Genomic DNA, 26638 nt, shown 5'->3' with positions numbered 1-26638 from the left:
CACATGCCCGGGGGGAGGGGGGGTCAGTGCTCCGGCCATTCTGGAAAAGATCTACAACCTACAAACACCTCTAAAGACTCTTACCCACTCCTGTTCTACCCATCTAGAGAGGCATTTAATGCACTGCCTCCTGTATTGATAGGAGGGGAGAGTGGCTCAAATTTAACTACCTCATGTTGTGTAACCTGTAGCATATCCAGTGCAGAATCGACCACCATCTGGTTTCATCTATAAAAACAAAACTAAAAGAAATATAGATTAGATCATTCTTATAACTTTAACTCTGACCATGATACAGTTAGTGGTCATCTATACTTCACATGACTGACAATACTAAATAATAGTGATGAGCGAGTACTAAAAAGCTCGGGTGCTCGAGGCTCGGGCCGAGCATCCCAAGATACTCGTGTACTCGGCCTCAAAAGTCACAGCTGTGAACAATTTTATCCGAGTTTTATGCCATTTTTACAGACTCGCCAGAAAACCTTCCAAAATGACACCAAAATGAATTTTCATGGCGGAAATGTTAAGGGCACATACCCAATAGTGAGATAGAGCTGGTGTATGTTACTTTTTGAGATTACATGAAAGATTTTATGTGAAAACATTGTGTGGCACTCCGATGTCCCTGAGAAGAGACGTACATGAAGGCCTCTTGAGTCTAACGTGCCCATTTTGAGGAAGTGAGTCTTTGTAGTATTTTCCTTTGCCAGGGAAGTCCAAAATTGTGAGGTTCACCAATGCCCCTGCATACAGACGTGCATGATGGCCTGTAAACCTGAAGTGCCCATTGTAAGGAAGTGGGTCTATTGTAGTATAGCCCTTTGGCAGGGCAGCCAAAAATTGGGAGGCTCCACATTGTCCCTGGATAGAGACGTGCATGAGGGCCTGTAAACCTGAAGTTCCCATTGTAAGGAAGTGGGTCTATTGTAGTATAGCCCTTTGGCAGGGCAGCCAAAAATTGGGAGGCTCCACATTGTCCCTGGATAGAGAAGTGCATGAGGGCCTGTAAACCTGAAGTGCCCATTGTAAGGAAGTGGGTCTATTGTAGTATAGCCCTTTGGCAGGGCAGTCCAAAATTGTGAGGTTCACCAATGCCCCTGCATACAGACGTGCATGAGGGCCTGTAAACCTGAAGTGCCCATTGTAAGGAAGTGGGTCTATTGTAGTATTTTCCTTTGCCAGGGAAGTCCAAAATTGTGAGGTTCACCAATGCCCCTGCATACAGACGTGCATGAGGGCCTGTAGACCTGAAGTGCCCATTGTAAGGAAGTGGGTCTATTGTAGTATAGCCCTTTGGCAGGGCAGCCAAAAATTGGGAGGCTCCACATTGTCCCTGGATAGAGACGTGCATGAGGGCCTGTAAACCTGAAGTGCCCATTCTAAGGAAGTGGGTCTATTGTAGTATAGCCCTTTGGCAGGGCAGCCAAAAATTGGGAGGCTCCACATTGTCCCTGGATAGAGACGTGCATGAGGGCCTGTAAACCTGAAGTGCCCATTGTAAGGAAGTGGGTCTATTGTAGTATAGCCCTTTGGCAGGGCAGTCCAAAATTGTGAGGTTCACCAATGCCCCTGCATACAGACGTGCATGAGGGCCTGTAAACCTGAAGTGCCCATTGTAAGGAAGTGGGTCTATTGTAGTATAGCCCTTTGGCAGGGCAGTCCAAAATTGTGAGGTTCACCAATGCCCCTGCATACAGACGTGCATGAGGGCCTGTAAACCTGAAGTGCCCATTGTAAGGAAGTGAGTCTATTGTAGTATAGCCCTTAGGCAGGGCAGCCAAAAATTGGGAGGCTCCACGTTGTCTCTGGATAGAGACGTGCATGAGGGCCTGTAAACCTGAAGTGCCCATTGTAAGGAAGTGAGTCTTTTGTAGTATAGCCCTTAGGCAGGGCAGCCAAAAATTGGGAGGCTCCACATTGTCCCTGGATAGAGACCTGTTAGGTTCTTAGTGCGTCCGTGCTTGCATTTAAAAACCGCACGTGTGTGCCTGTTGGTGGCAGCGTTCAGGTGCACTTGTGTGTGTTTTGCACAAACTTGGATATAACGCACAAGTCTAGTGAATACACATCAGCACAGCATTGCAAAATGCGCAAGGGCGTTGGCAACGAACAAGGAAGTGGACGTGATGGTGGTGCAGGCAGAGACCGAGGTCGTGTGCAAGCTCTAATTTCGCCACAACAAAGGGCCACATCTACTCGCTCGCACATTCTGTCCCAAATTCTTGGGGACCGCAGCAGTACACCGCTCTTGAACCAAGACAGTCAACAGGTTGTTAGTTGGATAGCGGATAATGCTTCCAGTCAGATTGGCACCACCACAAACACTCTGTCTTCCACACGGTCAAGTGTCAGTAGCCGTGATACTGCACCGCACATTTCAGAACCTGATCCTCCTTCCTACCACCAGGCCGAGTACACGTCAACGGACATTACTGATCCCACACTTGGACACTCGGAAGAGCTGTTCACGTTTCCATTCACACATTCTGGCCTCTCGCCAGCTCCTGTTGAAGTGGGTCATGACGAGATTGTATGTACAGATGCCCAAATATTTGAGCAGCCACGTTCTCACGAAGTTGGCAACGTGTCTCAACAAGGGGTGGACGATGATGAGACACAATTGTCAGGAAGTCAGGAGGAGGAGCTGGGTGCGGAAGAGGAAGATGACGTGGTGGATGATCCAGTAACTGACCCAACCTGGCAGGAGGATATGCAGAGCGAGGACAGCAGTGCACAGGGGGAGGGAGGCGTAGCATCCCAACAGGCAGTAAGAAGCAGGGTGGTGGCCCCAGGCAGAAGTCAGTCAACCATTCCCCGGAACAACAACACGACACAAGGTGCCTGTACAAGTGTTAGGTCTTCCCGAGTCTGGCAGTTTTTTAAGTTGGCTCCAGATGATTCTAAAAAGGCCATTTGCAACACCTGCCATGCCAGCATCAGCAGGGGTACCAAAGCTAGCAGCCTGACCACCAGCAGCATGATCAGGCACATGTCAGCCAAGCACCCGACTTTGTGGGATGTACAACAGAGTCGAGGAGCAGTGCTTGCTGATGTCACTGCTACGTCTTCGCTTGTTGTGCATGCGAGCCAATCCCCTGTCCATGCTGCCCGCGAACAAGCCTCCTCCGGCCCTGCACCTGCAGTTGCCCACGCAGAAATAACACCATCATCAAGCACGTCCTTGTCCCAGCGCAGCGTTCAGTTATCCATTCAGCAAACCTTTGAACGCAGGCGCAAATACACTGCCAACGCCCCACATGCCACACTTCTAAATGCTAACATTTCGCGACTGCTTGCACTGGAAATGTTGCCTTTTAGGCTGGTGGAGACAGAAGCATTCCGTGACCTGATGGCGGCAGCTAAGTTCAGAATAGAGCTGGGCTCAACTGCGGGTATGGGGGAGGTGCTTAAAGGGAAAAATGTTACAGTAGTTAAACTAATCCCAAGCACACAATCAATTGCAACAGGGTAATGCAAAAAGTGATTTTTATTATAATTATGCAAGCAAAAAGAGAATGCCACTACCGAAAAAGCAAAGACAAAGTCAAGCCAACGTTTCGGCCTTCACAAGGCCTTTGTCAAGGACTTGCGTGTATCAAGGAATGACGGGTATAGAATGGATTAGACGTCAAATGGGTGAACCACTGGTAGGGCGTTCTGCTTACAAAGAACAACTTGCCAGAATCAAGGAGGCATGAAAGGTGAATGGGTAGATGGAGGAAGTGCCTTACAGGGCACAGGGGCAAGGGGACAGGGTCCCAGAGGTGCAGGCAGCAGGCATCTTTGTAAGCAGAACGCCCTACCAGTGGTTCACCCATTTGACGTCTAATCCGTCTATACCCGTCATTCCTTGATACACGCAAGTCCTTGACAAAGGCCTTGTGAAGGCCGAAACGTTGGCTTGACTTTGTCTTTGCTTTTTCGGTAGTGGCATTCTCTTTTTGCTTGCATAATTATAATAAAAATCACTTTTTGCATTACCCTGTTGCAATTGATTGTGTGCTTGGGATTAGTTTAACTACTGATGGCGGCAGCTGTCCCACGTTACTCGGTCCCCAGCCGCCACTATTTCTCATGGTGTGCCGTCCCCGCATTGCATAACCACGTGTCACAAAACATCACACGTGCCCTGAACAATGCTGTTTCAGCCAAAGTCCACCTAACCACAGACACGTGGACAAGTGCTTGTGGGCAAGGCCGCTACATCTCATTGACGGCACACTGGGTTAATATTGTGGAAGCTGGGACCCAGTCTGAGCGAGGGATGGAACACGTCCTTCCCACACCAAGGTTTGCAGGCCCTACCTCAGTCAGGGTTTCACCCACACTCTACAGCTCCGGAATGTCATGCTCCTCAGCTTCCTCCTCCTGCGCATCCTCATCCACTTTACCTTCCACACCAGTCCCAAGCTGGAAGCACTGCAGCACTGCCACGGCGAAGTGGCAACAGGCTGTGCTGAAGCTAATCTGCATAGGTGACAAACCCCACAATGCAGAAGAGGTGTGGACAGCTCTGAAACAGCAGGCAGATCGCTGGCTCACACCTCTGAACCTAAAGCCAGGAAAGGTCGTGTGTGACAATGGCTGGAACCTGGTGGCGGCTTTGAGGCGAGGCCAGCTGACACATGGTCCATGCGTGGCCCATGTGCTCAACCTCATGGTTCAGCGGTTTCTAAAGTCATACCCAGAGCTGTCTGATCTGCTGGTAAAAGTTCGCCACCTGTCTGCACATTTTCGAAAGTCACCTACTGCTTCAGCCGGCCTTGCCGGCTTTCAGCGCCATTTGCATCTTCCGGCTCACAGACTGGTGTGTGATGTCCCCACGCGTTGGAATTCAACTCTGCACATGTTGGTCAGGATATGTGAGCAGAAGAGGGCAGTTGTTGAGTACCTGCATCACCTAAGCCGTCGGGAAATGGGTCAAACTCCACACATAACACCTGAGGAGTGGAGATGGATGTCCGACCTATGTACCATCCGCCAAAACTTTGAGGACTCCACCAAGATGGTGAGCGTCGATGACGACATTATTAGCGTCACCATACCGCTTCTCTGCCTTCTAAAATGGCCTCTGCTCAAAAACAAACATGATGCATTGCAGGCGGAGCGCGATGAGTTGGAGCAAGAAACAGTAGTGGGTGTGGGTGATAACACACAGCCCAGCCTCGTCTCATCACAACGTGCAGTGGAGGACTATGACGAGGAGGAGGATGAAGACATGGAGCAACTCTCCGGCCAAATTGAGGATATGACATGCAATCATAAACTCGGTTCAGCGTGGCTGGCCAGAGGACAGGGTAGATGATGATGAGGAGGAGGAGGAGTACAACATGTTCAGTCATCGTGTTGGTCAGGATACTGAAGTGATGGCTGTTAAGAGTCTGGCGCACATGGCTGACTTTATGGTAAGCTGCCTGTCTCGTGACCCTCGCGTTAAGAACATCTTGGCCGACAATCATTACTGGTTGGTAACACTGTTAGACCCACGCTAAAAGGAGAACTTTATGTCTCTTATTCCCGAGGCGGAGAGGTCAGGCAAAATGCAGCAGTTCCAGAAGGCCATAGTCACGGAAGTAGGCAAAGCATTCCCCTCACAAAACGCTAGCGGCATAGGTCAGGAATCAGTGGACAACCAAGGCGTACAGCCGAGAGGGGCACAAGTCCAATCCGCCAGAGGTAGGGGAACAGTCTTTAAGATGTGGGACAGTTTTCTCAGCCCCTCACATACCACATCCCCTGAGGTGCGGGGTAGTGCCACAAGAAATCCTAAGTTTGCCCAGATGCTCAAGGAGTACCTTGCAGATCGAACAACTGTACTCCGACATTCCTCTGTGCCTTACAATTAATGGGTATCCAAGCTGGACACGTGGCATGAATTGGCTCTCTACGCCTTGGAAGTCCTGGCCTGCCCTGCCGCTAGCGTTTTGTCAGAGCGTGTTTATAGTGCCGCAGGTGGAATCATTACAGATAAACGCACCCGCCTGTCAACTGAAAATGCTGACAGGCTGACTCTGATCAAGATGAACAAGGGTTGGATTGGGCCAGACTTCACCACACCACCAGCAAATGACAGCGGAATTTAAAGTTTGTAACGGGAATTTGCCATGTACCTCCACTCACCCATGGTAACACACTTCTGGACTTTGGCTAATCTCTGGACTGCTCCTCCTTCTCCTCATGCGCCACCATGATGACCGTTACAATAGTTAGGCCGTTGTTTCAGGTATACCCCCAGTGGTAAATTTTTTTGCCCATTCTTTCAGAATGGGCACTACAACGACAGGAGACCCGCTCCTTTGCAATGGGAACAATGTTTTGAGGCCCTCATGCACATCTCTATCCAGGGACAATGTGGAGGCTCCAAATTTTTGGCTGCCCTGCCTAAGGGTATACTACAATAGACCCACTTCCTTACAATGGGCACTTCAGGTTTACAGGCCATCATGCACGTCTCTATCCAGGGACAATGTGGAGCCTGACGCTGCCACCGACTCACACACACGTGCGGTTTTTAAATGCAAGCACGGACGCACTAAGAACCTAACAGGTTTTTAGGAGCGACAATTACTGAGAAGTTTGACACTATCAGACACTGCTGACTGACGTGTATTATTCACTAGACTTGTGCGTTATATACTAGTTTGTGCAAAACGTGCACCTGTACGCTGCCACCGACAGGCACACACGTGCGGTTTTTAAATGCAAGCACGGACGCACTAAGAACCTAACAGGTTTTTAGGAGCGACAATTACTGAGAAGTTTGACACTATCAGACACTGCTGACTGACGTGTATTATTCACTAGACTTGTGCGTTATATACTTGTTTGTGCAAAACGTGCAACTGTACGCTGCCACCGACAGGCACACGTGCGGTTTTTAAATGCACGCACGGATGCACTAAGAACCTAACAGCTTTTTAGGAGCGACAATTACTGAGAAGTCTGACACTATCAGGACTGTTTTAGACTGTGTACACTAGCCCCAGATATGATGAAGGCTGGTATACGGTCACCACTAGGAATGGCTATATACCCTGCCTGCCCTGCCTGTATACAGCAACAATAGTCCTGAGAAGGACTCTGCTCCTGTACTCCGACCTGGCTATACCCTGCCTGCCTGTATACAACTACATTAGTCCTGAGAAGGACTTCTGGTCACACTGTTTGCAGCCCTGCTATGGAAATAACTATAAAGGGCCGCAAACCTTTCCCTGAAGCAGCAACACTCTCCCTGCACTGACTGTCTGGATGGCTGTGTGCAGAGCACAGCGCGCCCGCCGGTATAAAGGCTCGGTAACGCTGTGCAGGCCGGCCAATCACTGCAATTCCACAACTAACAGGGCTGTGGCATTGCAGTGGTCTGCCAGCCAATCCCTGCATGAGGGCTGGCTCTCAAAAGAGCGCCAACATGCAGGGATGAAGACCACGAGTACAGCACGAGTATCGCGAGATTACTCGGTCCCCGCCAAGTAGCCCGAGTACAGTGATACTCGCGCGAGTACCGAGTAGTGACAAGCATACTCGCTCAACACTACTAAATAAATAAACAAACAAATAAACATATAAGACAAGATTTTTCCCATTTCAGTTAACAGATATGCCTCATAGTAATCTAATAAACATAGCCTATGGGAAAAAGGTCAGCTTCAAAACCTAAATAATATGCCTGCTGCGCCCTCTACTGTTATATAATTAATACCTTATTCCCCCCTTGTTTAATTGTTTATTTACCAATATGGCAAAATTCAGAGTTTTTATACTGGTATTCCCTATAAGAAAAATTAAACAGCAGGCAATAAATTAGCTACATACTAAAACCTAAAATGAACAAACACTGAAAATAACGTATATCTTACAACAATATACATTGCTGGGGAACTTTAAAACCTTATGATAAACAACACTGTATCCATAAAGAAAAGAAAAACCTTTGATAGTAGAAATAACTGAGACATGATTAAATGACAGCTGTGACTGGGCGACTAACCTGCAAATATATATAAAATTGTTTAGAAATAATCATAAAAACAGAAAAGGTGATAGAGTCACAAAATAAAAATATATTGTTCAAATAAATCGCCATTAAAAAACAAAACACAGAAATTAAATCGCACATCCAATGAAATTTAATATTCCCTATTCAGGTATAAACAGTAAACTAAAAATGGGAAATCCTGAACTCTAAGGGTTAAACCAAACTTACGTCACTATTGGGGAAAGACACATTCCATTCTTATCTATGACTATTTATCAATTCAGTAAAAATTTCACTTACTTATCTTTGAGTTGCATGTATTGGATAGCTGAGTAAACAAATATACTATTTATACTTATTCAAATGTGTTAGTCATATATACCAGAGAACACCTCCCACCGGGGATGGGTGGAGAGCTTTGAACAAAGAGCCATTGCAAGGGGCGTGGCTTTTGAGGTATACTGCCATCAGTGGGTGTAGCAAGACGGCTGCCACAGGAAGTTCCAGGCACCCGACTTCCAGTTGTAGCATCCATGTTGTGACTCCCTGGGTGTACTGGGAGTGGCTGGAACTACCTAGTAAACCAGGGATACTTTTAGTGCCTGTAAATTTGCATTCCAGCATACAAAGGAAAGATTTGATTAGCACCAGATATGATGACTTCTAAAGGAAAACAATGATGCACAGCTAGAGAAAGACATTTAGTGATTCTACAAACAGCAACACACAGTGAATAGGGTCTTTGTCCTCCAGTATACCCTCACTGGGGATTAATCTGAACTTCAGTACATGGGTTGCAGCCTGCCATCTAGTGGTAGTCCAACGATTTTACACAACTTTTTACAATCTTTTATATATTTTCCCTCTTTTTTTTTTGTAACTAGGGCGACAGCGTTCTCAGCTCATACTAAAAACAATCTCTTCTTGAACAGAGTATACAGTGCTCTAATTGGACCAGCCGGCTCCAACTGAACCCTTTTTCCCTCCTCCCTGTTATGCAATAAGGACACACTTAGACGTCCAACGTAGAATACAAACCGTTCCTCGTACGTTCCTTTTTCCGGCATCTCACATAGCAGTGCATGAGTTAATACTCAGGGGAAATACGCTGATTCAAAACACTTATTTACCACCATCGAAATCCCTCCCCCTCTTTCCCGTGTATAGAGGACGCACATTTCGGCGTCCAACACGTGGATACTAATACCGTTCTCCACGTGTTCCTATTACCGGCTATAAACACAAGAATCGATGTGTTATAAGAAAACACTGGGGGACACGCCGATTCCCTTATCTCTCTGTTCCAAAAACAAACCAACAATTACAAAATGCTGAAAAACGCATAAACCAGTTAATTTCTCTCTAATCCAAACCAAAATAACACTTGTCTTTCTTTCAAATCATTACAACTCCTTCGTTTGCTTTACTACACAAAGGCTGCTGCGTCCTGTATGTTAGCCCACTGACCCCTCCTTTCTCCTCACTCCAAAGAGCTGCGCGGTCTCTGCCTCTCTGCTGGGCGCATGACCCCCCTTCTTCCTTGCTTCCTGCTCTCTTCTGTTCTCAGCGAAAAAATGCAGGCTGCGTAATTCGATCTCCGCTCTGTCTCTGTCTCAAGCAGCCGGTGGGCAATGGCCAACACACACTAACCCCCCTTAATGCTGCCCTCTCAGCTAAAGAATGTAGCTGCGTGAGCGAGTGACCCCCACCTTTTTTTGCTTTCCTCTTAGTGGAGAAATGCAGGGACGTAGAGTTGCAGTCTGTCTCTGCTCAAGTAGCCAGTGGGGGACTGACCCCCCTCCTTTTTGTGTAAGAGACTGCAGGCACGCTGGGCTTCTCTCCACCATCTCTATAGCTAGCAACAGACAATTAACTCTCCGAGAACCAAACAGAGAAATCACAAGCCTGATTAACCATATACTATATACAAATCAACAGCTACTCAAAAAGCCCCCCATTTCTACCTTACTTACAGCTCAGAAATACAGACAGTCAGATCCTTTAACAACTACGCCTAGCCCCTATGGGGACTGGGTCCTTCTCTAGGTCACCGGCGGGTGACAGTCACACCGTTAGGTCTCCGGTGCACTACCATTCTCCGGACTAGTGACCACCCCCTTTCGCCAGGTGTCTCTCGAACCATAGGTAAAACAGCACACACAATGTATATGATGCTTACCGCGGAATGGAGGGGGATCAATCCTCGATATCGAGCAACTCCTGGATACTTGTGGAGTAGCCCCAGACATCCAGAAAGTGGAAGCTCTGACTCACTCTTCTCGGTGGCCCCACACTTGGCGCGCCAACTGTCAAGGCTAAAAATGACGATGATGATGGTGAGACTCAAAAGGTCTCTCGGGATCTGGCTGCTGTTTCAAATTAAAATGTCATGAGTGCACTTCGAGACTAAATAACTGAACAGCAAGTCAGTTACATCTATCTCCATGACTGGCTCTGACCAAGTGATCTTTATTATTTGAAAAAACTCTAGACTGAGCAGTAAGGGGGTGTAAACAAAAGTTTTAGTCCAATCAAGTATCGCAGGGCTTCATGACGTAGAGAGATCTGCACATCCTCCTTGGATTGGTCAGTCCAGGCTCCAGGAATTTCTTTTGTCCATCTGTCTCATGTGCAAAACAGGAAATGGCAGCCATCTTCAAGCTGTATATACTGTGTCTAAGGAAAATACACTGAATATGCAATATACATATATACATGTTAGTAAGAAACAAAAGCATTCACAAATATGTGTGTTAGTTCACATCTGCTAAACTATATACCTGAGTCTATGAAATGGCTGAATTAAGTATTTTTGGATACTCAATTCTTTATCCTCAACAAGAGGACCTGCGGGTCAACATTAGTTAAGTCATATTCATCAATTACTTTGGTTAAAACTTCATATTGTTTCGGGGGAGATAACAGAAAAGGACAGTTAGATTGCATTTCAATCTGCAACTTCCTAAAGAGGAACCCTGTGCAATAATGGAGAAAACATGAGAAAGCCCCTTCTATCTTAATACACTTGTAACAAAATACAAAAAACTTAATAAAAATAAACAGTCGTAGGTCTGGGAGGCCCTTACCACCATTTCTTTTACTTTTACAGACCACCACCCTCCTCAGCTTCTCCATTTTTGACCCCCATAAAAAGTAAAATACAGGCTTTTGCAGTCTTTTCATGTACAGGGAATTTGGAGGGAAAACCATGGCAGCATATAAAATAATTGGAAGCAAAACCATTTTAATTACCAGGATCTTCCCCTCCATTGACAATTTCCGTAGTTGCCACAAAGAAATTTTCTGGTCTATTTTACCCAGTACTGAGTCCCAGTTTTTTTGACCGTCATTTTCTGCATTAAATAGGACCCCGAATATTTTAATGCTTTCTGTTTGTACTGGGATTTTGGGGGGGGTCTGGCTCCCATTGTCCCACCGTCATGCAATCACATTTATTCACATTGAGTTTAAAACCAGAGCCTAAGCTAAAAATTTCCGTGTCCAGGATTGCTCTGTTAACAGCAGCCGTGTGGTCGTACAATACAGTGAAACATCGTCCATATAAGCTAGGGCCTTGACCTGCTGTCCTCCCCCTCCTGGGATGGGGACCCCTCTAATAACTTTATCATCCCGTAAACGACACAAGAGGGGCTCAATGGCGCAAATAAAATGAAGGGGGGACATGGGGCACCCCTGTTTCACCCCAGACAGCAAAGCCACTTCCTGTGTAAAAAAAACATTAATTAAAACCTGGGAAAAAGATTCTTTGTATAAAAGTCCTATTTTTTCTATAAAAACCATGGGGAAGCCCATTCTCTCCATTACTTTAAAAAGGTAAAAATGTGAGACCCTGTCAAAAGCCTTTTGGAAATCTAAAGATAAGATTGCCAGCGGCTGTTTGCGTTCCTTCTGGTACCATATGATATCCCGTATTAAGTTAAGATGTTCCCATATGGACCTCCCTGGGATGCCGCATACCTGATTGGGTGAACTATACTTTTAATGACTGTTTTCATCCGTATGGCAATCACCATGGCTATGATTTTATAATCGGTATTCAAAAGGGATATTGGTCTCCAGTTCTCCAGTTTAGTTTTATCACCCTTTTTATAAATTAAAGTGATAATGCTATGTCTCCAAGAATGAGGCAATAAATTAATCTTAAAAACTTCACTAAAAACTTGTAAAATATCGGCTTTGATAAAATCCCAGAAAGTTAAATAAAACTCAATGGGGAGACCGTCCGACCCCGGGGCTTTACCTTTCTGAAAGTCCTTCAGGGCCCCCTCGATCTCCTCCTGGTTAATTTCAGCACATAAAAAAACCTGGTCATTTTTACTTAAAACCTGGGATAAAAAATTAAGATTATCAGCAAGAGTAAAATCATCAATATTTTTAAGGTTAAAAAGATCAGAATAAAAATTGAAAGCCTCATTTAAAATAGCACTTGTGGAGGATTGGCCCTCTAATTCCTCAATTATGTGTTTACGCTCCCCCACTTTTTAAAAAAAAAATACCTTGAACAAGTCTCCCCCTCCTCCAAATGTTTTACCCGGGCACTAAAAATAATCTCCTTTCCTTTCTGTTCAAGGTATTTCCGAATCTCCATCTTAAGTTTGGCTATATCGTTCTCAACCTCAGGTACACCCCATCCTTTTAACCTATGGAGAGTTTGCAGACGAATATTAAAATCCTTAAAACATTTCCTTTTTTCCTGGGCTTTCTTTTTCCCCATTTTTATAAAGAAATCCTTTACTCTGACTTTAACACACTCCCACCACCCCAGCATGGTTTGGTCAGGGTGTTTGCACTTCCTCCAAGTTTTATACTTATCAATAAAATCAGCCCTGATTTTTTCATCCTGCAAAAGCGTTACATTTAATCTCCAAACACTTTTCCCAGTTCTTTCCTCACCTGGGTACATCAGGGTGGTGTGTAAGAGCTTGTGGTCAGAAAATATGTTGTCCATCAGGCTGGCTGCTTTCAACTTAAAAACTCCTGTGGAAGGGAAAATAAAATCTATACGAGAGGATACCACCCCCCCACTCCACGTGAAACCAGGGTCAGTCGGGTGGCTCCTCCTCCAAGCATCAAACAGTTTAAAATCAGTTAAAATGTGTTGAATTTGACTAGAAGTTTTGTCAATATTGCAAGAAATACCTCCCCCACTCCTCCCCTCCCCCATCATAACACAGTTAACATCTCCCCCTAAGACCATAGCGGAAGAACCTGTTAAAAATAGGGGAAGATTGCTGAAAAGGGAGGAACGGTCATTTTTTTCAGGGGAAGCATAAATATTCATAAAATCACATTTAAAACCATTAAAAACTGTATGCGTTAAAAGAGCACGACCTGGAACAATTTCAGTTATTGACAATATATCCACATTATGTCCCTTGAACAGGATTCCCACCCCAGCTGACTTATTGTCACAGGACCCCGACCACACAGAGGGTCCTGCAGACCAGTCCTTTTTCAGCTTGGGGTAAGAGAATTCATGCTCAATTCCACATTCTTGTAGAAAGAAAACGTCAAAGCTTAATGTCAGTAGCCAAGCAAAAAGAGCCGCTCTCCTCACTGGGCTCTTCAGGCTTCTCACATTTAAAGAAGCAATACGAATGTCCGCCATATTAATGTTCCTTTTTTAACTCCACACTTTCCATCTCAATCTCAATGAGACGCGCAGCCGATGTAGCAGAAGAACGCTACTAGTCCAAGCTACTAGTATCACTATCGGACGCTTCATACAACACACCACCCTCAGGGTCACTGGGTGGGGATAATACCTCACAAAAATAGAGTTTTGTTAAGCGATCCTCAGAGTCACCTTCCCGACCTCGTTTTTTTCAGGCACTGACATCCATCTGGGACTCCTCCTCCTGTACCTCCGGGGGTAGAATTCCAACTTGGCCAACCAGGTCATCAGGGGATGCCACCACTTGACTGGAAAGAACGGCAGGGCAATCCTCATCAGGATGGTCATCAGAACGCGTGGCATCATGGTTGTCATCATGTACATCACCAGGACGGTCATCACGGGAGGCCTCAGGACCCTCCGAGAGGCAGTCATCAGGACGGGCAACAAGGAAGTCATCTGGCTGGTCATCCAATCGGTCCCTCACCGAGCAGTCATCAGAGTAGTCTGCCACAGCCTCACCAGATCCTCCAGAAGGCTCCAAGGAAGACATCGGGGTCTCTGGAACAACTGTAAAAGAAATCTCCGCCACACCGCTAGCATTGCCCCAATCAGCTGGGTCAAGTGCTCCAGATTTTTGTTTGTTCTTTTTTCTCTGGCCCTTCCTCAGTCCTATTCTGAGGTTCACCCGACTCCTCACCAGTCAAAACCTGGGCTTCTGCAGAAGTGGGTTCACAGTCGGCCGCATAGACCAGAGGTTCCCAACTCCAGTCCTCAAGGCACACCAACAGTGCATGTTTTCAGGATTTCTTTAGCATTGCATGGGTGTTGGATTCAGCACCTTTGCAGGTGATTAAATTATCACCTGTGCAATACTAAGGAAATCCTGAAAACATGCATTGTTGGTGTGCCTTGAGGACTGGAGTTGGGAACCTCTGGCATAGACAATCGCAGGGTCACGCAACAGGTTTACAGGGAGTGCAACAGATGGAAAAGACTGTTTCCAACCCGCAGTTACGTCCATGTAGGAGCGAATAGAAGCCCTCGTTTTGGCCGTACCGGCAGCAGTAGGCACTCCTGCGGAACTAGCCGCAGTCATACGGGAGCCTCTCTCTGGTTTTGGTCGCATCGGACAGTTGCTGAAAAGATGGGTACTTCCACCACAGCCACTGCAGGTCTTTTCTTTTTTACAGTCTCTGGACGTGTGTCCCCAATCGCCACAACTGTGGCACCAAACCATCTTTTCTTTGCCACACTCCCTCTGCATATGTCCTGTGTCGCCACAGTTCCTACATCGGTTAACCTGCCCGTTGAAGAACAGGTAACCGTGCTCTTTTCCGATTACCACCAAGGATTGAGGGTGCATGAAACCCTCCACCCCATCCGGATCAGGGTTGAAACGGACCATAAAGCGTCTCTTTCCGCACCAGAGACCACTCTTGCCCATAACTTTCCCTGTGGATCGTACCGATACACAGTATCGCCTCAAGAATAACATAATGTCATCCTCAGGGACAAATGGACTGTGCATGTACACCACCAGGGTCACCTCATCACCACCGTACAAACATGTACAGACCACGTCATCCAGCAGCGGATGGTTGCTGTGGATTCTGACAAGGTCATGGAATGTCCGACAAGCCGCTCGGGAATCCAACATCAGGATGTATGTGTTCTGCCCCCTCTCCTGCAGGCAGTACACTTCACTCCTTGTCACACCCAACAGACCCTGCAGGATCTGTGTGAAGAAGGCCCCAGGGTTGTCAAAACCCACAATGGTTGCAGGGACCACAATTTTAAAGGAATTCTTCAGCTGGCCAGAGCCAGTGAAGTTAACATAAGTGCAAGGCATAGCACTCGGGTATAAAGACTTACCGTCCAAGACGCGTTCGGCCTTTCACCGGGGATCACTGCTCGTTGCTCAGGGACTAGTCTGGATCCCTAATAGCAGCAGGAGGGTGAAGTCCCACCATGAGGTAAACCGATCCCCCCCAGGCCAAGGAGCCAGGTATCCCGAGCACCTTCCAGCCAAAACCAGGTACAAAACAGTGAAGCTCTGCACCTGATCTCAGCCAAAAGACCGAGAAGCGATAACCAGAATTGGTTTCGGCCTTGAGTGGCACCCTGGCCTATGCCGGACACATCTTAGGGAGAGAGAGAGAAAGGGAGACAAACCCATGCCTACAGAAGACATTTTGTCACCCAAGCCAACACTTGAAAAGGCTGCTTTGCAGAGCAAAAACAAGAAGAATGGTGCGTTTTGCAGCCGCCGCCCACTGCAATGAATCTGAATAGCTCCTCCTTTTGGGCACAAGCACCTCCCCTCCCCCTTGCAGTCTTTCCAATTCATGATACAAAAAGACGGACGGACAGGCAGGACAGGACAGGACAGGCTGCCTGACTTTCCGTCACTGCCACCCTTTGCCATCCTTACCCGTGGAAAGCCCTTTCATCATCCCCAAACCCTAATCCTTTCCCTTCCCAGCCCCCAATCCCTGCCCTCTGTACCCCTCTCACCACCCGCATCCCTTCCCCTGTCATCTCCCTACCACCCGGGGAAAAAAGTGCTTGCCCCCTCCTTCCACTAGCCCACCATCCCACCCAAAGAGCAACTTCTGCTGCGCAGCTGGCTTTCTAGGCAGCAGCGCTATTGTGATGTCAGCAGGGGGCATTGTGACAAGCCGCCAGTGTTCCGTCTCTTCATGTTGTGCACTGTTCAAACGGAAAATACATCAACAGGCAGACTACAGAAAAGCTTACTAACAAAGGTTAGAGGGAGGCTTTCTCAGAGGGCTTTTTACAGTTTGTCTATTCCCAATTAGCCGTTGAAGTATACTTAATGAAAGTACTAATTCTTTCATAGGCCGCCCATCCTTAGTATTTGACATTCCTTATATTGCGGTATCAGGCTTCGCAGCAGGTTGCAAAACATTCATCACCCATGACTGTCCCCAATTGGGCTCAGAAGCTAAATGTCTATCATGACCTCTCTTTTAGAAAGTCCAAAAGCAAGCAAACTCTTCCTCCAGGAGAGGGAGCCAACAGACCACTAAAGACATCATCATTGCTCAAAGAAAACACCAAAAAACAATGCATGATAGGAATAAACAGGTAACTTTAATTGGAGTGGAAGCGGAGAGATAGCACCAGATGCCAATTGTAGATCTTCTCACACCTGTGGTCACTGCAGCAGCAGCTGAATCCACTTTGTCCAAAAGGGATTTATTCCATTCAATTGCAAATGATCTAGATAAGACTGAGAACAAGATACTGCACGGGACATAGCAGAGTTGGTCAAGTTGAGTGGTGATGAGTGTGCTATTTGGCGCAGCTTTTGGATGAATAAAGCAAGTAAAAAGTGTGAAAGATAAAAAAAAAAGGAGGAAGTGTGAAAAGTGAATGGGCCAAATTGAGGTGCATATGAAGTTGTATGCTTTCTTTCAATTCATTAAATCGGGCTAATATGAATCAGGTGAATTGAGTTCTGCTTTTGGAAACTGGGTTAAGAAGGGGTGCACCGGTCCTGGAGGTACTGCAATACCAGGTCAATGCGTGGAGTGGACAGAGCAAGCTCTTTTTCCATCTCCCTGTTCTAAAAATCCATTTAATATATGGTCCCCAGATAGGGGACGTATCAGATATTAAACTGATAAGAACAGATCACGTTTCAAACAAGCTTTATTAAACTCATTAGTCATTACAAACAAAAAGTCACGCATTAGGTGCAAAACACGGTTAGTTGTGCACATGAAATGCATCATAAAACCCAAAAACTGGTTTTCACAGGTACAGTAAAATATCACATAAAATCACATAAAACCAGCATTTTACTTAAAACATGACATAAAATACATTAAAAACAATATAGTAATAGACATATAGAATCACAAATTAAATATGATTATAAATACATAAAAGTGTTCCATATCTGGAGACACCATGCCTTTTTTGCTTCTATTGTTCCCTGATTTTTGCAATCTCTCAAATAATACGTGTACATGTTACACAATGCAAGACCTATACAGTCTTTTACAGGGATGCAATCATGCTTGAACAGTAAAATATTTCTGGTTTTCCATAGGGCCTCTTTGAAACTGTTAATTATGAGCCATGCGATTTTTGCCTGGCACATGGTAGGACAATCAATTATACCGTATAACACCACATCACAATTTAGGGTACGCAACCCACACACCCATTTCAGGAGCGTGCCCACTGTCTGCCATACCTCTTGTGCGTAAGCACAATACCAGAACAGGTGGAACACAGTCTCCTCCTGTGCACACCTGTCTCTTGGACATCTGGCACTGGCCACAAGTCCCCTACGATGTTGGAAGCCCCTTGTGGGGAGACATTGGTGGACTATTTGCCAGGCCAGATCCTTTTGCATATTACTAAGAGCAGGGCATGAGACGTTGTTCCAAATTAATCGGCACCTAGACGGGGAAAAATTAGCCACATCCTCCATAATCTCATGACCCTGACAGGCGGCTGTCAATTTACGCTGATTGGACAAGACTCCCTTGTCCACATTTATCAGATCATACTCAGATATAATAGTCTCTAAGATCTTATATTGTTTCGGAGGGGATAAAAGGACAGGACGATTAGGTAAAATATCAACATGCAGTTTTTTAAAAACATACCCCGTGCTGTACCTTAAAAAACATGCAAAAGCCCTGTCATTTTTCAGATAATTAAAACAGAATACAAAGAACTTGATTAATAAAAACAGTTTAAGATCAGGCAGCCCCTTACCTCCGTAACCCTTACTCTTGCTGACAATCACCCTCCTCAGCTTCTCCATTTTTGAGCCCCACAAGAAATAAAAAATGGGTTTGAGAAGCCTCTTCAGGTAGAGGGAGTTGGGGGGGGGGAACACCATTGCCGCAAACAGGATAATAGGAAATAAAACCATTTTTATCACAAGTATCTTCCCCTCCATGGACATTTTCCTTAGCTGCCAAAAATAAATCTTTTTATTGATTTTATCTAATACCAAATCCCAATTTGTACATCCGTCATTTCTTGCATCAAATTGTACACCCAAAATCTTAATACCATCAGTTTGGACTGGGATTTTTGGTGGCTCGGGCTCCCAGGGGCCAGTAATCAAGCAGTCACACTTGTCGACATTCAGACGAAAGCCAGACCCTGCGCTGAATATCTCAGTGTTCAGGGGGTCCTGTTCACAGCTGCAGAGCTTGCACAGTACACAGAGACATCATCCATATAGACCAATGATTTTACCTGGTTTCCACCACCCCCTGGAATAGGCACCCCCCTGACCACCCTATCCTGCCGAAGGCGGCACAGAAGTGGTTCAATTGCGCATACAAACAACAGTGGGGACATGGGGCAGCCTTGTTTTACCCCAGACAGGAGGGCAACCTCCTTAGTGACAAAACCATTGACTAGTACCTGTGCATATGAATCCTTATATAAAAGCTTGATTTTGTCAATAAAAACTGTAGGGAAACCCATTCTTTTCAGAACATTAAAAAGATACAAATGTGATACCCTGTCGAATGCCTTCATAAAATCAAGTGATAAAATAGCCATAGGTTGATTACAGTCACTCTGATACCAGATCAGGTCCCGGATAAGATTCAGATGCTCCCGAATGGTTCTTCCAGGGATGCCACAGACCTGATCTGGGTGGATGACATGTTTAATAACTTTTTTCATTCTACTTGCAATCACTTTAGCTAAAATTTTGTATTCTGTATTTAAAAGGGAGATAGGCCTCCAGTTTTCCAACCTTGACCTATCACCTTTCTTAAAAATTAAGGTAATCACACATTTTTTCCATGATGAGGGTAAAACATCAGTCTTAAAAACTTCACTAAAAACTGCTAAAAGATCATTCTTAATAAAATCCCAAAAACAAAGATAAAACTCCATGGGGAGATCGTCCGACCCCGGGGCTTTACCTTTTTTAAAGTCTTTCACAGCCTCCTCAATCTCCCCATGATTTATGTCCACTGAAATTAATTGTTGATCCTCTTTGCTTAAAAACTGGGATAAAACATTAAGATTATCTTTAAAAGCAGATTCATCAGTAGTTTTAAGACTAAAAAGAGTACTATAAAAATTAAAAGCTTCATCCAGCATGCCTTGAACAGAAGATTGTCCTTCTAATTCTTGGATAAAATGTTTCCTCTCCCCCACTTTTTTAAAAAAATATCTTGAACATGTCTCTCCTTCCTCTAGATATTTGACATGGGAATTGAACACTATCTCTTTTCCCTTTTGTTCCAAAAACCTCTGTATTTCTATTTTAAGCTTGGAAATGTCCTCATCTACACCAGGTACCCCCCATGCCTTTAGTTTATGGAGAGTTTCCAACCGAACATTAAAATCTTTAAAACTACTTCTTTTTTCTCTGGCTTTCCGTTTCCCCACTTTAATAAAAAAATCCTTAATGCGCCATTTTACGCCCTCCCACCAGTTTAACATAGTTTGATTTGGGGGCTTTTTACTTCTCCAGATCTTATATTTTGCAATAAAGTCAGCCTTAGTTTTCTCGTCCTCTAATAAAGTCACATTCAACTTCCATGCACGCTTACCTATTTTTGCCTCTCCCTCATGTTCCAACACCGCATGTAAGAGGGCGTGATCTGAAAAAATATTTTCAATCAATCCAGCAGCTTTTGGTACAAAGGTGTCTGTGGAGGAAAATAGGAAATCTATACGGGAATTCACAGAGCCACCCTTCCACGTATAACCCGGATCAGCTGAGTGAGTTTTTCTCCATACATCTTGCAAATTAAAATCAGTTAACATATGTTTGACCTGACTAGAGGTTTTGTCAGGCCGTCTAGCCAGGTCGCCCCCCCCTCTCCCCTCTCCCAACATTAAACAGTTAAAATCCCCTCCCACCACCAAAGGAGAGGGACCTGTTAAAAACAAAGAAATGTCATTAAGAAGGGAGGCTCGCTCATTCTTATCTGGGGGGGGGGCGTAAACATTTAAAAAACGACATAGAAACCCATTAATAACAACATGAACTAATAATGCACGACCAGGTAAAATCCCAGTAACGGATAAAACATTAACATTTTTGTTTTTGAATAAAATACCCACGCCGGCGGCTTTGTTTGTGTTAATCCCAGACCACACTGAGGGACCCATAGACCAGTCCTTTTTAAGGTCATTGTAGGTTAAATCGTGGCTTATACCACATTCCTGGAGAAAAAAAACTTCAAAGTTCAATGTCAGTAGCCAGGCCAACAAGGCCGCCCTTCTAATTGGGCTTTTCAGGCTTCTCACGTTGAGTGAGGCAACACGAATTGCAGCCATTTATTGGTTCGTTGTTTAGTCCGAAATCTCAAATTCCGACACATCAGAACCCACATAAAGAGATGAGACAGTTTTTAGACTACTCGTCTCATCAGAGTCCGAGAGCTGATAGTTTGGGTCCATATTTGTGCCTGATGGACTGGGAACAGATTGTTCAATGAGGGTTTTTCGCTTCTTACCCTCTGTTTCCAAGTCCTCACCAGCTCTTTTAGAACTGGCACTTAGGTCCATCTGGTCCGCCTCCAGTTGGACGCCAGGGACCTTTGGACCAACCTTCTCCATGGTTAAACTAACATCTGGGCGAACAACAGGGCCAGCATCATCCTGGACATCTGAGTAGACCTCACCGGAAACAGCTGTGGAAGCATCGGGGCGGGCATCACAGGGAACATCAATGTGGTCATCATGGTGACCCTTTGGGTGGACATCTGGATGGACATCTGGACGGACATCTGGACGGACATCTGGGCGGACCTCCGGGCGGACCTCCGGGCGGACCTCCGGGCGGACCTCTGGGTGGCGAACGCCACTTCCACCGGAATCCACCTGAGACACCGCTGACAAGCCAGGGGTCTCAGGAACCGCAGAACATTCCTGTTGCTTCTGCCCTTCCCCAGAACCGCTCTGAGGGGATCCCATCTCTCCACCAGGCGTAACCTGGACTTCTGCAAGAGAGGGTAATGATCCAACTGTGCTGGAAGTAGCTAGAACATTTGACTGGTTTCCTGAAGGGAGAACTGCTGTACCAGTCTTTTTACGCCCTGCAGTCACATCTGCAAAACTCATCCCAGAGGTCCCCATTTTGGCCAAGCTGCCTTTGGCTGGCACTCCTGCGGAACCAGCCGCAGGTGCCTGAGGACCTCCTTGTCGCCTTGTCCGCAACGGGCAATTAGTGAAAAGATGGGTACCTGAGCCACATCCACTGCAAGTTTTTTCACTCTGGCACTCATTGGAGGCGTGCCCCCACCTGCCGCAGTTGTGACACAGACTTCTCCGTTCATTTGTGCAGTTGCTTTGCACATGACCAAGGCCGCCACATTTCCTACAATAGACTGGCTGTCCATTGTAAAACAAAGACCCATGGTTCCTACCCAGCACAACTGTGGATGGAGGATGCATTAGACCATCAATTCTCCCCGAGTCGGGTCTGAACCGTACCAGGAACTTTCGCTTTCCGTTCCAGAACCCACTGTAGCCCATGACTCTCCCTGACGAGCGCACCGAGGAGCAGTACCTGCTCAGGAAGAGCATGATGTCTTCCTCAGATACATGGGGGTTGTACATGTATACTACGAGTGGGACTTCGCCATCTCCATATAGGTACGTCACAGTCACTCCCTCCAACAGTCTACTGCACGTCTCTGCCTTAACTCGCTCCTGGAGTCTTCCACAGGCGGCCTTGGTCGTCAATGTGAGGATATAGATGGTTTGCCCCCTCTCCTGCAGGCAATATATATCCTCATTTCTCACGCCCAACAGGTTACGCATTACTTGGTTAACGAACTCAAGTGGATGCCCATAACCTATGTGGCCCTCGGGAATCTCGAACTTAACAGAGTTCAGTATCTGGCCGGAGCCAGTGGTAAAGCGCTGAATGCAAGGCATTTAGCAAAAGGCTTTCCGTCTCCACGGGCACGGCCTTTCGCCGGGGGATCACCTCTCGTTGCCCAAGGACTAATCCGGCTCCCCAATAGCAGCAGGGGGGTGAAGTCCCACCGTGAGATGAAACGATCCCCCCAGGCCAAGGAACCGGGTACCCTGGGCACCTTCCAGCCAAAACCAAACACAAAACAATTAAGCTCTGCATCTGATCTCAGCCAAAAGGCCAAGAAGCAATAACCAGAATTGGTTTGGGCCTCGAGTGGCACCCTGGCCTATGCCGGACACATCTTAGGGAGAGAGAGTGAGAGGGAGACAAACCCACGCCTACAGAAGACATTTTGTCACCCAAGCCAACCCTTGAAAAGGCTGCTTTGCAGAGCAAAAACAAGAAGAATGGTGCGTTTTGCAGCCGCCGCCCACTGCAATGAATCTGAATAACTCCTCCTTTTGGGCACAAGCAACTCCCCTCCCCCTTGCAGTCTTTCCAATTCATGATACAAAAAGACGGACAGGACAGGTTGCCTGACTTTCCGTCACTGCCACCCTCTGCCATCCTTACCCGTAGAAAGCCCTTTCATCATCCCCAAACCCTAATCTTTTCCCTTTCCTTCCCAGCCCCCAAACCCTGCCCTCTGTACCCTTCTCACCACCCGCATCCCTTCTCCTGTCATCCCCCTGCACAGCTGGCTTTCTAGGCAGCAGCGCTATTGTGATGTCAGCGGGGGGCATTGTGACAAGCCGCTAGTGTTCCGTCTCTTCATGTTGTGCACTGTTCATACGGAAAATACATCAACAGGCAGACTACAGAAAAGCTTACTAACAAAGGTTAGAGAGGGGCTTTCTCAGAGGGCTTTTTACAGTTTGTCTATTCCCAATTAGCCGTTTAAGTATACTTAATGAAAGTACTAATTCTTTCATAGGCCGCCCATTCTTAGTATTTGACGTTCCTTACATTGCGGTATCAGGCTTCGCAGCAGGTTGCAAAACATTCATCACCCATGACTGTCCCCAATTGGGCTCAGAAGCTAAATGTCTATCATGACCTCTCTTTTAGAATGTCCAAGAGCAAGCAAACTCTTCCTCCAGGAGGGGGAGCCAACAGACCACTAAAGACATCATCATTGCTCAAAGAAAACACCAAAAACCAATGCATGATAGGAATAAACAGGTAACTTTATTTGGAGTGGAAGCGGAGAGATAGCACCAGATGCCAATTCTAGATCGTCTCACACCTGTGGTCACTGCAGCAGCAGCAGCAGCAGAATCCACTTTGTCCAAAAGGGATCTATTCCATTCAATTGCAAATGATCTAGATAAGACTGAGAACAAGATACTGCACGGGACATAACAGAGTTGGTCAAGTTGAGTGGTGATGAGTGTGCTATTTGGCGCAGCTTTTGGATGAATAAAGCAAGTCAAAAGTGTGAAAGATAAAAAAAAAGGAGGAAGTGTGAAAAGTGAATGGGCCAAATTGAGGTGCATATGAAGTTGTATGCTTTCTTTCAATTCATTAATCGGGCTAATATGAATCAGGTGAATTGAGTTCTGCTTTTGGAAACTGGGTTAAGAAGGGATGCACCGGTCCTGGAGGTACTGCAATACCAGGTCAATGCGTGGAGTGGACAGAGCAAGCTCTTTTTCCATCTCCCTGTTCTAAAAATCCATTTAATATATGGTCCCCAGATAGGGGACGTATCAGATATTAAACTGATAAGAACAGATTTTTTTTTTTTTAAAACCATTCAGGTTAATTAAAAACAACAATATCAAGTTTACAACTTTGCTGTTTATCCAAACTCATCACAATGGTTATATTCTTTTTTTTTAATTGTCTAAAAAGTATTGCAGTACATATCCAAAGGAAGTATCACAAAAAAAAACAAAAAAAAAAACAAAACAGAGAATACTGAAAAAGAGAGAATTTACCTCTTATTGATACTTCACCAAATAATGCCACTTTAAAACCTTCCATATGCCTTCAGCGTCCAATCCACCACCACCTCTACTCTTATCCCTTTGGTAAATAACAAAGTCTGGAAAGAATTAATCTTACACAGTCGTTAATAGGAACCACCTTCCTTTTAAAAAGTCCCAAATTTCTGACATCCCATAAGCTTTCCATCACACAAGCCATGATAAGCCACAAAATCCTCTCTTTAACACTCCCACACGCACCAATGCCAAACATAGCCACCCTCCAATTAATATGGTTCACACCAGCCAGCCCCTTACACAGGCCTCCTACACATTTCCACACACTATAGGCGTAATCACAGTCCCACATGACATGTCTCACGGTCTCACGGGCACCACATCCCTCCCGTGGACACACATCCGTTCTAATCAGGTCCCTTCTCTTCTGCACTTCTCTCACAGGTAATATATCATGCAATGCCAACCACACAACATCCCTCTGCTTATTAGACATACCCGGTGTACTCAGTTTCTTCCATGCATCTGACACATCATTCCCTCTCAAATCATTAATATTACATTCTACCTCATTCGCTCTCATCCTTTTCATCACTCTCTTCGCTGCTCTGAACTCACTCATAGGTACAGCCAGCAAATCATTTTTTCTAATAAACCTCTCAATTATGTCGTACCAGACTGGACACTTGAACGACACAGGCACACGCGCATCCCTTTTTACCCAACACAAGCCATACAGTATCCAGCCCGCCATATACCTCACCATGTAGGCCCCTTTATTGTTCTTTCCCATTAGGATTACTACCGTCTTAATATAATGAAGACTAAGAAAGATTTCAATATTTGGAAAGTTTAAACCCCCATAATGACAGGCCTTGTATAAATGCTCTCTTTTTAATTTTTCCATTTTGCTCCCCCAAAAAAAGGTAAAAATCAGTTTCTCTACTCTTTTTATCTTTTTATATGGGGATGGGAAGACCCCAGAGATATAAAGGAGATTCGGCAGCACCACGGCCTTAATAATCAAAACTTTACCATTCAATGTCAGATCACGCATTCTCCAGAAATTCAGTTTCCTCTCAATCCGCAATCCACATTCTTCCCAACTCTCCGTACCTCTCAGATCATCATTAAACAACACACCCAGCACTTTGATTGGACCATCCACACTTGTCACTCCGTCCATCTTAACACTACTATCACCAAAACACTTAAAACAACATTTATTCCAGTTGACTTTAAAAGCAGACGCGCCACAGAAGAAATCCAACAACAGCTTTACTCTAGTCATAGACGCAATACTCTCACTCACTATCACTACATCATCCATATAGCCAAGCACCTTCACATTCTTACCGCCACTACCAGGTATTATCATCCCTCTTATCATTTTCTCATGCCTGATCATACATAACAAAGGCTCAATCACACTGACAAATAAAACAGGGGACATTGGACACCCCTGACGGACACCTGACTTGATCTGTACTTTCCCACTCAAACATCCATTCACTAAGAATTCACTTGTCACACCACCATACAGACATCTCACACCATCCAGGAACTTCTTAGGAAAACCCATACTATTCAAGACCTCAAACATAAGAACATGCGACACCCTATCAAACGCTTTCTCAAAATCAAGAGCCAACAACATGCACTTCTGCTTTCTAATCTTACAGTCACCAATAACATCCCTCAACAACAACAAGTTATCACTGATGCTCCTTCCAGGCACAGCACACACTTGATCATCCTTTACAAGCTTCCCAAGCACTTCACGCATACGATTAGCTAATAGTTTACTGAAAACCTTATAATCAGAATTCAGAAGCGTAATAGGCCTCCAATTCCCCAATTTACTCTTTTCCCCCTTCTTATGGATAAGTACCACTACCCCTTCTTTCATAGAGTCACACAGCATACCAGTTTCCCACATATACTTACATATCTCCGTCAGATCCGTGCCCATACACTCCCATGCTTTCACATATAGTTCAATGGGCAAGCCATCCTTTCCAGGAGTTTTATTCTTTTGTGCACTAAACACAACCTTTCTCACTTCATCCAGAACCACCTCATCCCACAAATCCTCACACTCATCTTTGTCTAGTCTACACTCCATGCTAGCCAACACTTCAGTCATTAGACCAGAATCAATCCACTTCTCTCCATACAGTCTGCTGTAA

The 26638-nt window shown here is 45.5% G+C and overlaps 2 non-coding genes across 2 annotated transcripts; both read right to left on the bottom strand.

Annotated features, from left to right (window-relative positions):
• Positions 1-17120: 17120 nt before the first annotated feature.
• LOC142313396 (U2 spliceosomal RNA) lies at positions 17121-17311 on the bottom strand. The gene has a single exon (XR_012754439.1). It is a non-coding gene; the product is annotated as a U2 spliceosomal RNA (small nuclear RNA).
• Positions 17312-24085: 6774 nt separating this feature from the next.
• LOC142313401 (U2 spliceosomal RNA) lies at positions 24086-24282 on the bottom strand. The gene has a single exon (XR_012754444.1). It is a non-coding gene; the product is annotated as a U2 spliceosomal RNA (small nuclear RNA).
• Between the last annotated feature and the right edge of the window lie 2356 nt (positions 24283-26638).

This window comes from Anomaloglossus baeobatrachus, chromosome 5 (assembly GCF_048569485.1).
Source record: "Anomaloglossus baeobatrachus isolate aAnoBae1 chromosome 5, aAnoBae1.hap1, whole genome shotgun sequence".
Lineage (NCBI taxonomy): Eukaryota > Metazoa > Chordata > Amphibia > Anura > Aromobatidae > Anomaloglossus > Anomaloglossus baeobatrachus.
Note: the sequence above shows the minus strand (reverse complement) of the source record. Positions and strands in the feature narration are given on the sequence as shown.